Consider the following 13,221-nt stretch of genomic DNA (forward strand, 5'->3'; position numbering starts at 1 on the left):
ACGACCCATTTTCAATGCCCTGGAAGGAGGTTCTCACCCCAGATTTGACGGTACATGGCCCCGTCCATCGCCCCTTTGATTCGGTGAAGTTGTCCTGTCCCCTTAGCAGAAAAACACCCCAAAGCATATTGTTTCCACCTCCATGTTTGACGGTGGAGATGGTGTTCTTGGAGTCATAGGCAGCATTCCTCCTCCTCCAAACACAGCGAGTTGAGTTGATGCCAAAGAGCTCCATTTTGGTCTCATCTGACCACAACACTTTCACCCAGTTGTCCTCTGAATCATTCAAATGTTCATTGGCAAACTTCAGACGGGCATGTATATGTGCTTTCTTGAGCAGGGGAACGTTGCGGGCGCTGCAGGATTTCAGTCCTTCACGGTGTAGGGTGTTACCAATTGTTTTCTTGGTGACTATAATCCCAACTGCCTTGAGATCATTGACAAGATCCTCCCGTGTAGTTCTGGGATGATTCCTCACCGTTCTCATGATCATTGCAACTCCACGAGGTGAGATCTTGCATGGAGCCCCAGGACGAGGGAGATTGACAGTTCTTTTGTGTTTCTTCCATTTGCGAATAATCGCACCAACTGTTGTCACCTTCTCACCAAGCTGCTTGGCGATGGTCTTGTAGCCCATTCCAGCCTTGTGTAGCTCTACAATCTTGTCCCTGACATCCTTGGAGAGCTCTTTGGTCTTGGCCATGGTGGAGAGTTTGGAATCTGATTGATTGATTGCTTCTGTGGACAGGTGTCTTTTATACAGGTAACAAACTGAGATTAGGAGCACTCACTTTAAGAGTGTGCTCCTAATCTCAGCTCGTTACCTGTATAAAAGACACCTGGGAGCCAGAAATCTTTCTGATTGAGATGGGGTCAAATACTTATTTCCCTCCTTAAAATGCAAATTAATTTATAACATTTTTGACATGCGTTTTTCTAGATTTTATTGTTGTTATTCTGTCTCACTGTTCAAATAAATCTAACATTAAAATTATAGACTGATCATTTCTTTGTCAGTGGGCAAACGTACAAAATCAGCAGGGGATCAAATACTTTTTTCCCTCACTGTAGGCTGATAGTTTTTTATATTTTCTGGGTCAAGGTTTGTGTCACGCCCTGGCCATAGAGAGATTTTTTTATTCTCTATTTTTGGTAGGCCAGGGTGTGACTCGTGTGGGCATTCTATGTTCTTTTTCTATGTTCTTTATTTTCTATGTTTTGGCCGGGTATGGTTCTCAATCAGGGACAGCTGTCTATCGTTGACTCTGATTGGGAACCATACTTAGGTAGCCCTTTCCCTCCTTGTGTTGTGGGAAGTTGACTTTGTTTATGGCACATAGCCTTTAGCTTCATGGTTTGTTGGGTAGTGTTTATTGTTTTGTTCGGCTTCTTTTCTAATAAAAATAATCTGTACGCTCACCACGCTGCACCTTGGTCCTCTCCTTTCAACCGACGTGACAGAACTTCCCACCACCAATGGACCAAGCAGCGTGGTAAAAAGGACTCCTGGACATGGGAGGATATCCTGGATGGCAAGGGATCCTACACATGGGAGGAGATCCTGGCTGGAAGGGATCGCCTCCCATGGGAACAGGTGGAGGCAGCCAGGAGAGCGGAGGCAGCAGGAGAGGGGAGTCAACGTTATGCGGGAACACGGCTGGCAAGGAAGCCCGAGAGGCAGCCCCCCCAAAAAATGTTGAGGGGGCACACGGGGAGAGTGGCGGAGTCAGGCGATAGACCTGAGCCAACTCCCTGTGCTTACCGGAAACAGCGTGGTACTGGTCAGGCACCGTGTTATGCGGTGAAGCCCACGGTGTCTCCAGTATGCGCTCATAGCCTGGAGCGCTATATGCCAGCCCCCCGCAAGTGCCATGTGAGAGTGGGCATCCAGCCAGGGCGGATTGTGCCAGCTCAGCGCGTCTGGTCTCCAGTGCGACGTTTCGGCCCAGGGTATCCTGCGCCGGCTCTGTGTACTGTGTCTCCGGGGCGCTGGGAGGGCTCAGTTCGTCCTATGCCTGCGCTCCGCCCATGCCGGGCGAAAGTGGGCATTGAGCCTGGAAGAGTGGTGTCAAGCCTACGCACCAGATCTCCAGTGTTCCCTACAGCCCAGTCTATCCTGTGCCTCCTCCACGGACCAGGCCTCCAGTAGGTCTCCCCAGCCTGGGGAGTCCTGTGCCTGCTCCCAGAGCCAGGCCTCCTGCATGTCTCCCCAGCCTGGTGAGTCCTCTTAGGGTAGGCCAGGTTGTGACTAGGGTGGGCATTCTATGTTCCTTTTTCTATGTTCTTTATTTTCTATGTTTTGGCCGGGTATGGTTCTCAATCAGGGACAGCTGTCTATCGTTGTCTCTGATTGGGAACCATACTTAGGTAGCCCTTTCCCTCCTTGTGTTGTGGGAAGTTGACTTTGTTTATGGCACATAGCCTTTAGCTTCACGGTTTGTTGGGTAGTGTTTATTGTTTTGTTCGGCGTCTTTTCTAATAAAAAGAATATGTACGCTCACCACGCTACACCTTGGTCCTCTCCTTTCAACCAACGTGACAGTTTGGCTTTTTCAAGAGAGGCTTTATTACTGCCACTTGCACATACTGTACATTTCAAATAGAATAGGAGTGGTCATACAACAAGAGTATCAAGATAATTCCATGGAATTTTAATGCTGAATTTCACAACACTGTCAAAATAAAGTATAATTGATCAAACCACTGAACTAAGTTGAACCAAAAACCAGATACTGGTATGCCTTTTTCTCATCTATTTCCACCATATTTCCGGCAGTAAAAGTCTCAATAGGTTTGCCATGTGCATGCCGCCATGTTTTTGTTTATGTGGGTTTCCTGGTTACCATGGTGGCAGAGGAGGCAAACACAGGGCTGACAGCTGAGTAGAGAGGTATAAGGAGAGAAGAGGAGCTGTTGACTGCTCTGTCTCAGAAGCCTCTTTAGGAGAAGACATCTCACAATCTCCCAGCCTCTCACTGGGATCAACACCTTGTAGTGCCTTGAACCATGCAGGACCTAAGCCACTGTGGATTCTCTATGTGCAAATGGTTCCTGGGCTCTTTCCATCAGTGTTCATGGCCTGACAGCTGAAACTGTTCAAAAACATACTATACAGCCAAGAAGGCAAGCAGTGACTCATACCTTGTGTGTTCATACCTTAGAATTGGGAGGGTCAGTAAAGTTCCATTTACCTCTGTGTGAAAGTGAAAAAGTAATCACACCCTGCTAATATTTGACATGTCATAAAACAGGAAGTGTACTGTTATGACTACGTACACTAATAAACCTGTACAAAAGTATGTTTTTATTTATTTTTCTCAAATGAGAAACTTCAAGATCTTGACCCTACTATACATCTGGATTAGCCATCTGACAGTCAACAGAGATCACTAATGACTCACATGCTGCACAATTCAGACATGTGGATCTACTGTGACGTTACACTAATGTGTTCCATGGAGCACCAACACGATGATATCATGATGCTATTACCAGCTACTTATACAATGGGTGGGTCTAATCCTGAATGCTGATTGGTTAAAACTGCATTCCAGCCGGTGTCTATTCCACAAGTTACCCCCGGCTAAATCTATGATGTTAAAATGCCTATTTACTCTGTTCCATCTGACTGCGCAGTCTCATCAGCCCAGCCACTCAATTTATGAACTTCTCCACTATAAAAAGCATCTTGACATTATCTCACATTTCTTATAGACTAACAATTAGTTTTCAACAGAGGAGATTTGTATAAACCTTCCTGTCTGTCACTCCAACATTTGCAACATTGCTTCAATATTAAAATTCGGTCTCCAGCTGTCCCATAGTAATGAACGTGTCGGGAGTCGGGACGAGACAGACAGGCAGGCAGCGTTTCTCAGCCAGTCGAAAACATGAATCAGCTGGTATCATTTTTATGGATATATACAAAGAAATGTCAATTGAAAAAAGGTCAAACAAAACCAAGTGCAGCTAGTTTGCAGTCTTTTCAGCTTCAGTTTGAAGTGATTGTGTTACCTGTGTTGTTGGCTAGCTCCTCTGAAAAAATGTTCTATGCCAGGCGAAATCGTGCCTCATTAGCTCATTGTTGTATGTATTTGGATGTATCCAAATAAATGTCACTAGAAAACAGCTTAAACAAATGCAAATGCGGCTACTGTTGTTATTCTGGCTGCGCTGTTTGATGTGACTGTAAGTTAGCCGTAGTTGGCTAGCTAGCAAGCAAGGGATAAGAACGTTGCCAGCCAGTATGGCAATGGAACATTTAGAACAAATGACTGCGTCGCGTCAATTGATACAGAACAAAAAGACTGAACGACTGGGTCGCGTCTCTGGCAATTTAACCGATAGAATGAATGACCATCCGTCTTAGATAACAACCCTATGTTTGTGTCGGGATTATATCTTGTGGAAGGATGAAATAGTATGATTCAATTCATCAAAATAACTTTTTTAATGAAAATATGTCAATCATTATTTGAATATGTTGGTTACCTGTTGTATAAAAGTGATAATGCCCTCGAAGCTGGTGTTTAGAGGATATATTGGCACGGTTACTGGAATTCTGAGGAGCAATTGCTAAACTAGAGACCTTGGATTGCAGTTCCCAAACAAAGATCACTGAGTGTGGTGTACAGTGTGCACGCCCTTTGGCACAGGACTCGTGAGAGTGAGAAAGAGAGTGACGACAGGTCAGGCTTGTAATCTGACATCCAAGCAGGCAATGTGTAACACAGACAATAATATCAGATTCATAGTACAATGTCCTGCTCTGCCTTTGTACCCAATTGTATAATATACAGTACTGACCAAAAGCGGAGTTCAGCTTCATTCTTTCAGAAATCAGAGAGTTCTGCTATGGCGTATAAATACTGCATGATTATAACAGTCAAATGGTATTTGCAGCTACTTTAATAGTAGTTCAGGATTTTTGCGCCACAGCAGAACCCTCTGATTTATGTTAGGATTTTCTCAAAGAGGCCCTTTATCTATTTTCCCAGAGTCAGATGAACTCATGGATACCATTTCTATGTATAATTGCCAAAATCCTGAACTATCCCTTTAAAAATGTCAGGAGGCTCTTTTTGCTCATTGATTGTGGCCTGTCTAAAAATAGTGTAACAGTGTCTGTTCTATGTTCTAACCATCACACGCTGAGGCTTTGCTGTCTATTTTTAAACTGGTATCAATATAAGGGGCAGCATGTGGTTTTCAACTTTTATCACTTGCACTGCTAAGAGTGTTTCAAACATTCCACATATGAACTAGCAATAGAGCCCCACAGTGGAGGTGTCATAATACCCATAAAACCTAGTGGTCAAGCAGGGAATTTTACCCATAGGGGATTTTAGAAACACAGTGTGTATGTATGTATGTATATTATTTTACTGCTCTCGGGGTGTCATTTACTATTATGTATTTATTTTTACTTTACTTTTTCCTTATTTTAATATTATTATTTATTTTTTACTCTTTATACGATGCGCAATGCAGAGAACACCGGAATAAGAATTATAGTTTCATTACCATAGTGAAATATTGTAATGTTTGTTTATGTGTCAATTAACCCCAATTGGAGATTTGACACAAAAATAACATTTCATTCATTCATTCACTTAAAATAAGGGCTGTGTTTCATGTAGGCTTACCCTGGCGTGACATTTTGATAACCATGTAAACTTTTATCAATATATTCGGCTCTTCTCTGATTTGAAAATGCTAATTGGCATCAAAATGAACATCATGCAAGACTACAAATCCCTGCAAGCTACTGCACGTCAAATCTAGCTGGAACCTTTGCTAACAGGTACATTTAAATACATTTAGCGAATTTTTTCATTACTACATTTAGCTAACATTAGATAGTTAATCCATATATTCTAACCTTTGTCTCGATTCGTCAGTCTCGTCCAGATCATCATGGCATTTGTAGTTCTTTATGATATCCACATGAGCAGCTAATTAGCATTTCATTTGTTGGGGGTAAATACAGGCGAATATATTGATAAAAGTAACCTTGCCCGAGAGAGATTTACATGGTTATCAAAACGTCACACCAGGGTAAGCCTACACGAAACACAGCCCTTATTTTAAGTGTTTCTAAAATCCCCTATGGAAAAAATTAATGGTGGAAAAACGATTGGAACCATTTCTTTGTTTGACCGCTAGGTTTTATGGGCATTATGACTCATACTGTGGTACTCTATATGGTCATTCAGTGCTTATTTCCAGATGCAGGTCAGCTCCACAGAGATTTGGCGGTCTGCTGTTTACTCATCCCAGCTCACAGTGCTCTGGCTGGGCTACTGAACCCTGACCGAGCCCTCTGATGTCAGGCTACACTCACAAACACCTTGTTTTTGTACTTACTGCAAAATGGGTGTGATGTGCTATAAGCCAAAATATTAAATAAAGTGCTTGTTCGTTACACTTTATTTGGATAGTCCGGATTGTCCTTCTGTAATGTAGATGCTCTACAGATGGTCACACTATCAACAAATTATCTGTTGATAAGTATCCGCTTGATAAGGTTAGGGATAGGTTTAGAATAAGGGTTGGCATAAGGGTTAAATTTAGGGTTAAGATTAGGGTTAGGGTTATAGATAGATAGTTAGTTGAAATGTTACTGATAGCATATAGATAGTCTGTACAGCATCTACAGATGGACTATCCAAATAAAGTGCTACCTTTGTTTGTTGTGGCTCATAGCCAATGCTCATGGGGACCACACCTTCTATCTTAACACATACGTATTCAATGGAAATGGCGGTCATAGGGAAATTACAATGATACAATGAAGCAGCCAGAAGAAAATATAAAATGCAAAGCCACTGGACCAGAAGGACAAGCCAAACTGCATAATATGTATTACGTAAGGAGTCAAAGGAAACTGCTAATCTAAGAGGAAAGTCCAGGACCTGGGAATAAATATGTTTGTGTGATACTGTACCTTTAACAGGGTTGGGGAGTAATGGATTACACGTAATCCGTTACATGTAAGGGATTTTTTTTTAAAGTAAACTCTAATCCTTTACGTTATCAGCTAAAATATTGTAATCAGATTACCGATACTTTTGAAAAAATAGATTATTACTTTGAGGATTAATGTTAAATTCAGAAAGGATATTTGCGGAAAAAAATATTTGACACTTCTGTTTTCTCAATGACATTCAAATCAGCATTGAAAAAAGGCGCATATTTAAATTTGTTCCACCTGAGCGAGTCTGACCACAAGTCAGAGACCACTATGATGACACACAAAATGTGTTTGATGGATCACGGGAATAGAGCAGGAATAGGCTTTTGTAGGCTACAGTCCAAGCTATGGCTTCCAATGGTGTGACTGCTGTCGGCATCCAAAGATTATCCAACTTGAATAAACGCTTAGCGGTAAGGATGACAGTAGTGGTGTAGTCTACGGCGATACGGATATCACTTATTATTGATATCTACATAGTGCATTGATTGATGTGAATCACACTGCTGCTCTCTCATTTAGCAATTTGCGCATTATGGATTGTGGATGGCTGTTCACAAATCTAAATGTCTATTTGAACCCAATAATTGTTGAATTCAAGAAGTTTAAGCTGCCTATCAATTATTGTTTCTGAAACCAGTGGACAACCATTGAAAAATGTGCTCTTGCAACAGCGGCATAGTGCGGATCCAAGCCTATGGAATAAAAGTTGAGCTTTTATTGCTCAATCCAATTCATGCTGATACATTTTTTTAAATCAATAAGCCTAATGGACACATGCTCAAACTGGCACACTTTTGATAGACTTAAAGGAGCAATTTGTATTTGCTACATCTATTTTTAGACTTAGAAATTATATACAGCTGAAGTCGGAAGTTTACATACACCTTAGCCAAATACATTTTTCACAATTCCTGACATTTAATCCTAATTAAAATTCCCTGTTTTAGGTCAGATAGGATCACCACTTTATTTTAAGAATGTGAAATGTCAGAATAATAGTAGAGAGAATTATTTATTTCAGCTTTAATTTCTTTCATCACATTCCCAGTGGGTCAGAAGATTACAAACACTCAGTTAGTATTTGGTAGCATTGCCTTTAAATTGTTTAACTTGGGTCAAACGGTTCCACAAGCTTCCCACAATAAGTTGGGTGAATTTTGGCCCATTCCTCCTGACAGAGGAACTGGGTCAGGTTTGTAGTCCTCCTTGCTCGCATACACTTTTTCAGTTCTGCCCACACATTTTCTATGGGATTGAGGTCAGAGCTTTGTGATGACCACTCCAATACCTTGACTTTGTTGTCCTTAAGCCATTTTTCCACAACTTTGGAAGTATGCTCAGGGTCATTGTCCATTTGGAAGACCAATTTGCAACCAAGCTTTAACTTCCTGACTGATGTCCTGAGATGTTGCTTCAATATATTCACATAATTTTCCTCCCTCATGATGCCATCTATTTTGTGAAGTGCACCAGACCCTCCTGCAGCAAAGCACCCCCACAACATGATGCTGCCACCCCCGTGCTTCACGGTTGGGTTGGTGTTCTTCGGCTTGCAAGCCTCCCCCTTTTTCCTCCAAACATAACGATGGTCATTGTGGCCAAACAGTTCTATTTTCGTTTCATCAGACCAGAGGACATTTCTCCAAAAAGTCCGATCTTTGTCCCTATGTGCAGTTGCAAACCGTAGTCTGGCTTTTTTATGGTGGTTTTGGAGCAGTAGCTTCTTCCTTGCTGAGCGGCCTTTCAGGTTATGTTGATATAGAACTTGTTTTACTGTGGATATAGATACTTTTGTACCTGTTTCCTCCAGCATCTTCCCAAGGTCCTTTGTTGTTGTTCTGGGATTGATTGGCACTTTCGCACCAAAGTATGTTCATCTCTAGGAGACAGAACACGTCTCCTTCCTGAGCGGTATGATGGATGCGTGGTCCCATGGTGTTTATACTTGCGTACTATTGTTTGTACAGATGAACGTGGTACCTTCAAGTGTTTGGAATTTGCTCCCAAGGATGAACCAGACTTGTGGAGGTCTATAATTTTTTTTCTGAGGTCTGGGCTGATTTCTTTTGATTTTCCCATGATGTCAAGCAAAGTGGCACTGAGTTTGAAGGTAGGCCTTGAAATACATCCACAGGTACACCTCCAATTGAATCAAATTATGTAAATTAGCCAATCAGAAGCTTCTAAAGCCATGACATCATTATCTGCCATTTTCCAAGCTGTTTAAAGGCACAGTCAACTTAGTTTATGTAAACTTCTGACCCACTGGAATTGTGATACAGTGAATTATAAGTGAAATAATCTGTCTGTAAACAATTGTTGGAAAAATTACTTGTGTCTTGCACAAAGTAGATGTCCTAACTGACTTGCCAAAACTATAGTTTGTTAACAAGAAAGTTGTGGAGTGGTTTAAAAATGAGTTTTAATGACTCTAACCTAAGTGTATGTAAACTTCCAATTTCAACTGTATACAGTACCAGTCAAAAGTTTGGACACACCTACTCATTCAGGTGTTTTTCTTTATTTTTACTATTTTCTACATTGTAGAATAATAGTTATGACATAAAAACTATGAAATAACACATAAGGAATCATGTAGTAACCAAGAAATTGTTGAACAAATCAAAATAAATTTTAGATTTTAGATTCTTCAAAGTTGCCACTGTTTGCCTTGATGACAGCTTTGCACACTTTTGGCAAAGCATGCCATTCCATGAGTGCAGCATTTATTTTTAAACTCGAATCAGTGAGTCCAATCAGTCCTCCATGACAACAAAATCATAAAAAACACAGTATGGCTGGCTAATAACTCCTTAGTTTTGGGGTCATGCTAAGGTAAAACAATTTGGCTAATATTTCCACGTCCTATTCTTGAAGATCAAGGGGTATATAATTTATAGGAATGACTGGAATTCTGATAGACTTTGGTTTTTAATGTGAAGATATAATTTTGTCACATTATTGTATGTAGCAGAAAGCGATGGGTTAGATTAGAAGAAGCCTACATAACCAACCCATAAAGTAAAATGTAACATCAAAATATGGCCAGCTATGTAAACTTTAACATTGATTTATCTTGCAATAGATGTCTATCAATTGGTAATATACATTTTTGTTTTCTTCTAAAGTAATCTAAAAGTAACGGAATGTAATCAGATTACGTTACTGAGTTTGGGTAATCCAAAAGTTACATTACTGAGTTTTGGACAGGTAACTTGTAACTGTAACAGATTAAATTTAGAAAGTAACATACCCAACCCTGACCTTTAATTACCTGAGGAAACAATATTTTATTTTTATTTTATTTATTTAACCTTTATTTAACTAGGCAAGTCAGTTAAGAACAAATTCTTATTTACAATGAAGGCCTACACCGGCCAAACCCGGACGACGCTGGGCCAATTGTGCGCCGCCCTACGGAACTCCCAATCACGGCCAGTTGTGATACAGCCTGGATTCAAATCAGGGTGTCTATAGTGACGCCACCAGCACTGAGATGCAGTGTCTTAGACCGCTGTGCCACCTGGGAGTGACGGACAGCTTTGGAAGTCCCTATATGTAATCTCTGTCACATACAGTACATGGACTTTGGTTGTAGATCTGTCATATATTACTGTCACCAATATTAATTATACAGACACAACTCAGGTCGATGTTAAAACAGAGACTGATGCGTGCACAATGGCCCTCAAGGCTCTCTTATCATGAGTGTTCCACTTGATTCAGGTGGCAATACATGCATATTACTGGACTGAAGTCAATACATCAGTTGCATTTCTTATAACATTTAAAAGCAATTAATTAGAAACAAACGTGTGTTAATTACCATTTAATTACCATAAAAGGTAAGTGTTCCTTGGAGAAAACCCCCATGCTTTGTGACTTAAATACCAGGGATCATCTCTTTTGAAGTGGTGTAATTGCTGCAGAATTAAAGGAGTAAACGATGTCCCAATCAACGCTATTGTTCTATGCTTTTGTGTACATTTCCAGTAATGACACATCATAATTGTGTAGCAGAGCTCTGGATAAAAAAATATTAGGCGTTTACTGCAGTAATGACACTTCCACAACATGGATCTTGGACATATTCTTTTTTTTTTTTTTTCAACGGGCCAATAAACCCTTTAATTAAACCTTCCCCACCCAGCCCACTGAGCACAGTTATAACTGGCAACTGTGGAGAACAGACTTATAAATCAATTGTCTCCTCAGCCATCCAAGGGATTTAGAGGGGAACTTAGAGCTCAGCTTTTTGTGAGAATGAGGACACTATCCACCAAGTGGGTGGGATTTCAGTCTCTCTGGGAAGAGGTGGCAAACTATCACTGCCACATGTGATTTAGTGTCAGATCATAAGAGGGTATAAAATAATGGTAAAATTTTTGAGTTTTGAAAGGTTAATCATCACCTCGATGAGAGGAGATTCCATGTCCTGAGTAGGGTATATAAGTCAGCCACTGACAGGCCGTACATTTGGCGGGTGACATGAGGGGGTGATCATTAATGCAGAAATAGCTGTGTAGCCCTTTCCTGCAGTCAATGACCAAAAGCGCCCTCTTTGGCCTCATGGGTGGAATGTTATTAATATATTTCATAATTTTATAATTAATAGCTTTTTTTTTTAAATAAACAATGAAAATCTGGTGTTTCTATGTCAAACAGTGTTGTTATATTTCAGTCTTCTGTGATGTATATAAAGTTTAATATTGGGATGCAAACTCAAAATGTAATACATTTCAACTCTATATCTGACATGGTAGAGGTGTCTTTTTTTAAAGCCCATAACCATGTCTGTGCGGTGTTTACTTTTGTTTCAAAGTAGATTTGTTTAAGACTACCAAGAATCACTCTGTGTGACCCTGATTTAGCCCACTGCAGTAAAAGGTTAAGAGGACACCAGATCCAAAAAGCCCACTGTCACAGGAGACACCTAACCCTGCAGGCTGTCCAAGGTGCTGCTTAATGTTTCATGAGGCTATACAGTTTAACAGATATTATTTACTTGACTCCTAATTTTGCTAAGCTGCAATCCATTAAAATAACTGGAAATGTATTATGTATGTCTAATTACTAGCTTTGTTGCTATTCCTGGACTTTGTGGTGTCAATAATATTCTGGATGTGTTACTGTGATGCCAACCTTGATAATGGCTGTGTGTGGGTGGGTGGGTGGGTGTGTGTGTGTGTGTGCGTGTGTGAATGTTGGGGTATCAGTGTAAGTATGTGTGAGTGTGTGGGTAGGGTCCAGTGTGTGTGCATAGAGTCAGTCCAAGAGAGTTAGTGCAAAAAAGGTTCAATGCAGGTAGTCCGGGTAACCATTTGATTAGCGATTTAGCAGTCTTGTTAAGAAGTCTTATTGCTTGGGGGTAGAAGCTGTTCAGAGTCCTGTTGGTTCCAGACTTGGTGCATTGGTACCGTTTGCCATGCGGTAACAGAGTGAACAGTCTGTGGCTTGGGGGGGCTGGAGTCTGACAATTTTTCGGGCCTTCCTCTGACACCGCCTGGTATAGATCTCCTGGATGGCAGGGAGCTCGGCTGAGATACCACATTGTGAAGTGTATAATCAACTTTTGTTTCCCATATAAATACAAATAATTCCCACAGACTTAACGTCCAGTTGGTAGGATTGCTACTGGCATTCAACATGGACTAGACCAAGAGGCAAACAACATGCTTAGAGATTCAGGACGTTCTCGTTCCAGAAAATCCGCTATAAATTTAAAAAGAGCTTTAAAACCCACTGACTGTGCTCGCTCTTTCTCTCTCTCCATGACTACAGTGCAGAGAGGATTGTCAACCCAATCCATTCAAAAACCCATTTAAATAAAATTATAAACGGGAAAGCATGCTAAGAGACCAAGGAGCCTCCATTGTTTACAGTGTGACAGGAGTCCAGGCTGCCTTCCATCCACCATCACTCCTCTGCTGTTTTATTATCAGGTTCAGTGATGCCTGGCTGGGTTGACAACATCGAACATTTCATCACTCCTTTCATGACTTACTGTAATCTAGTTTGTGGTAGTTAAATGAGCCTCTTCCTTTTACTCACCATGTCAACTTTTTCTAGAAATCATTTTGAAAGCATTTGACATGGTTTTCAAAGAATCAATTTTTGATTGGATTGCAATGGATTGTATTGGCTCGTACAAGGGCCTTTTATACAAAGCTGTGCACACAAAGAAAGCTCTCTATGCTGGACAGGGAAGGAAAACACTTGGGGAAAAGGGCAGTGTGAGTTATCTT

The sequence above is a fragment of the Salmo salar genome, chromosome 10 (genome assembly GCF_965601325.2).
Source record: "Salmo salar chromosome 10, fSalSal1, whole genome shotgun sequence".
NCBI classification, from domain to species: Eukaryota; Metazoa; Chordata; class Actinopteri; order Salmoniformes; family Salmonidae; genus Salmo; species Salmo salar.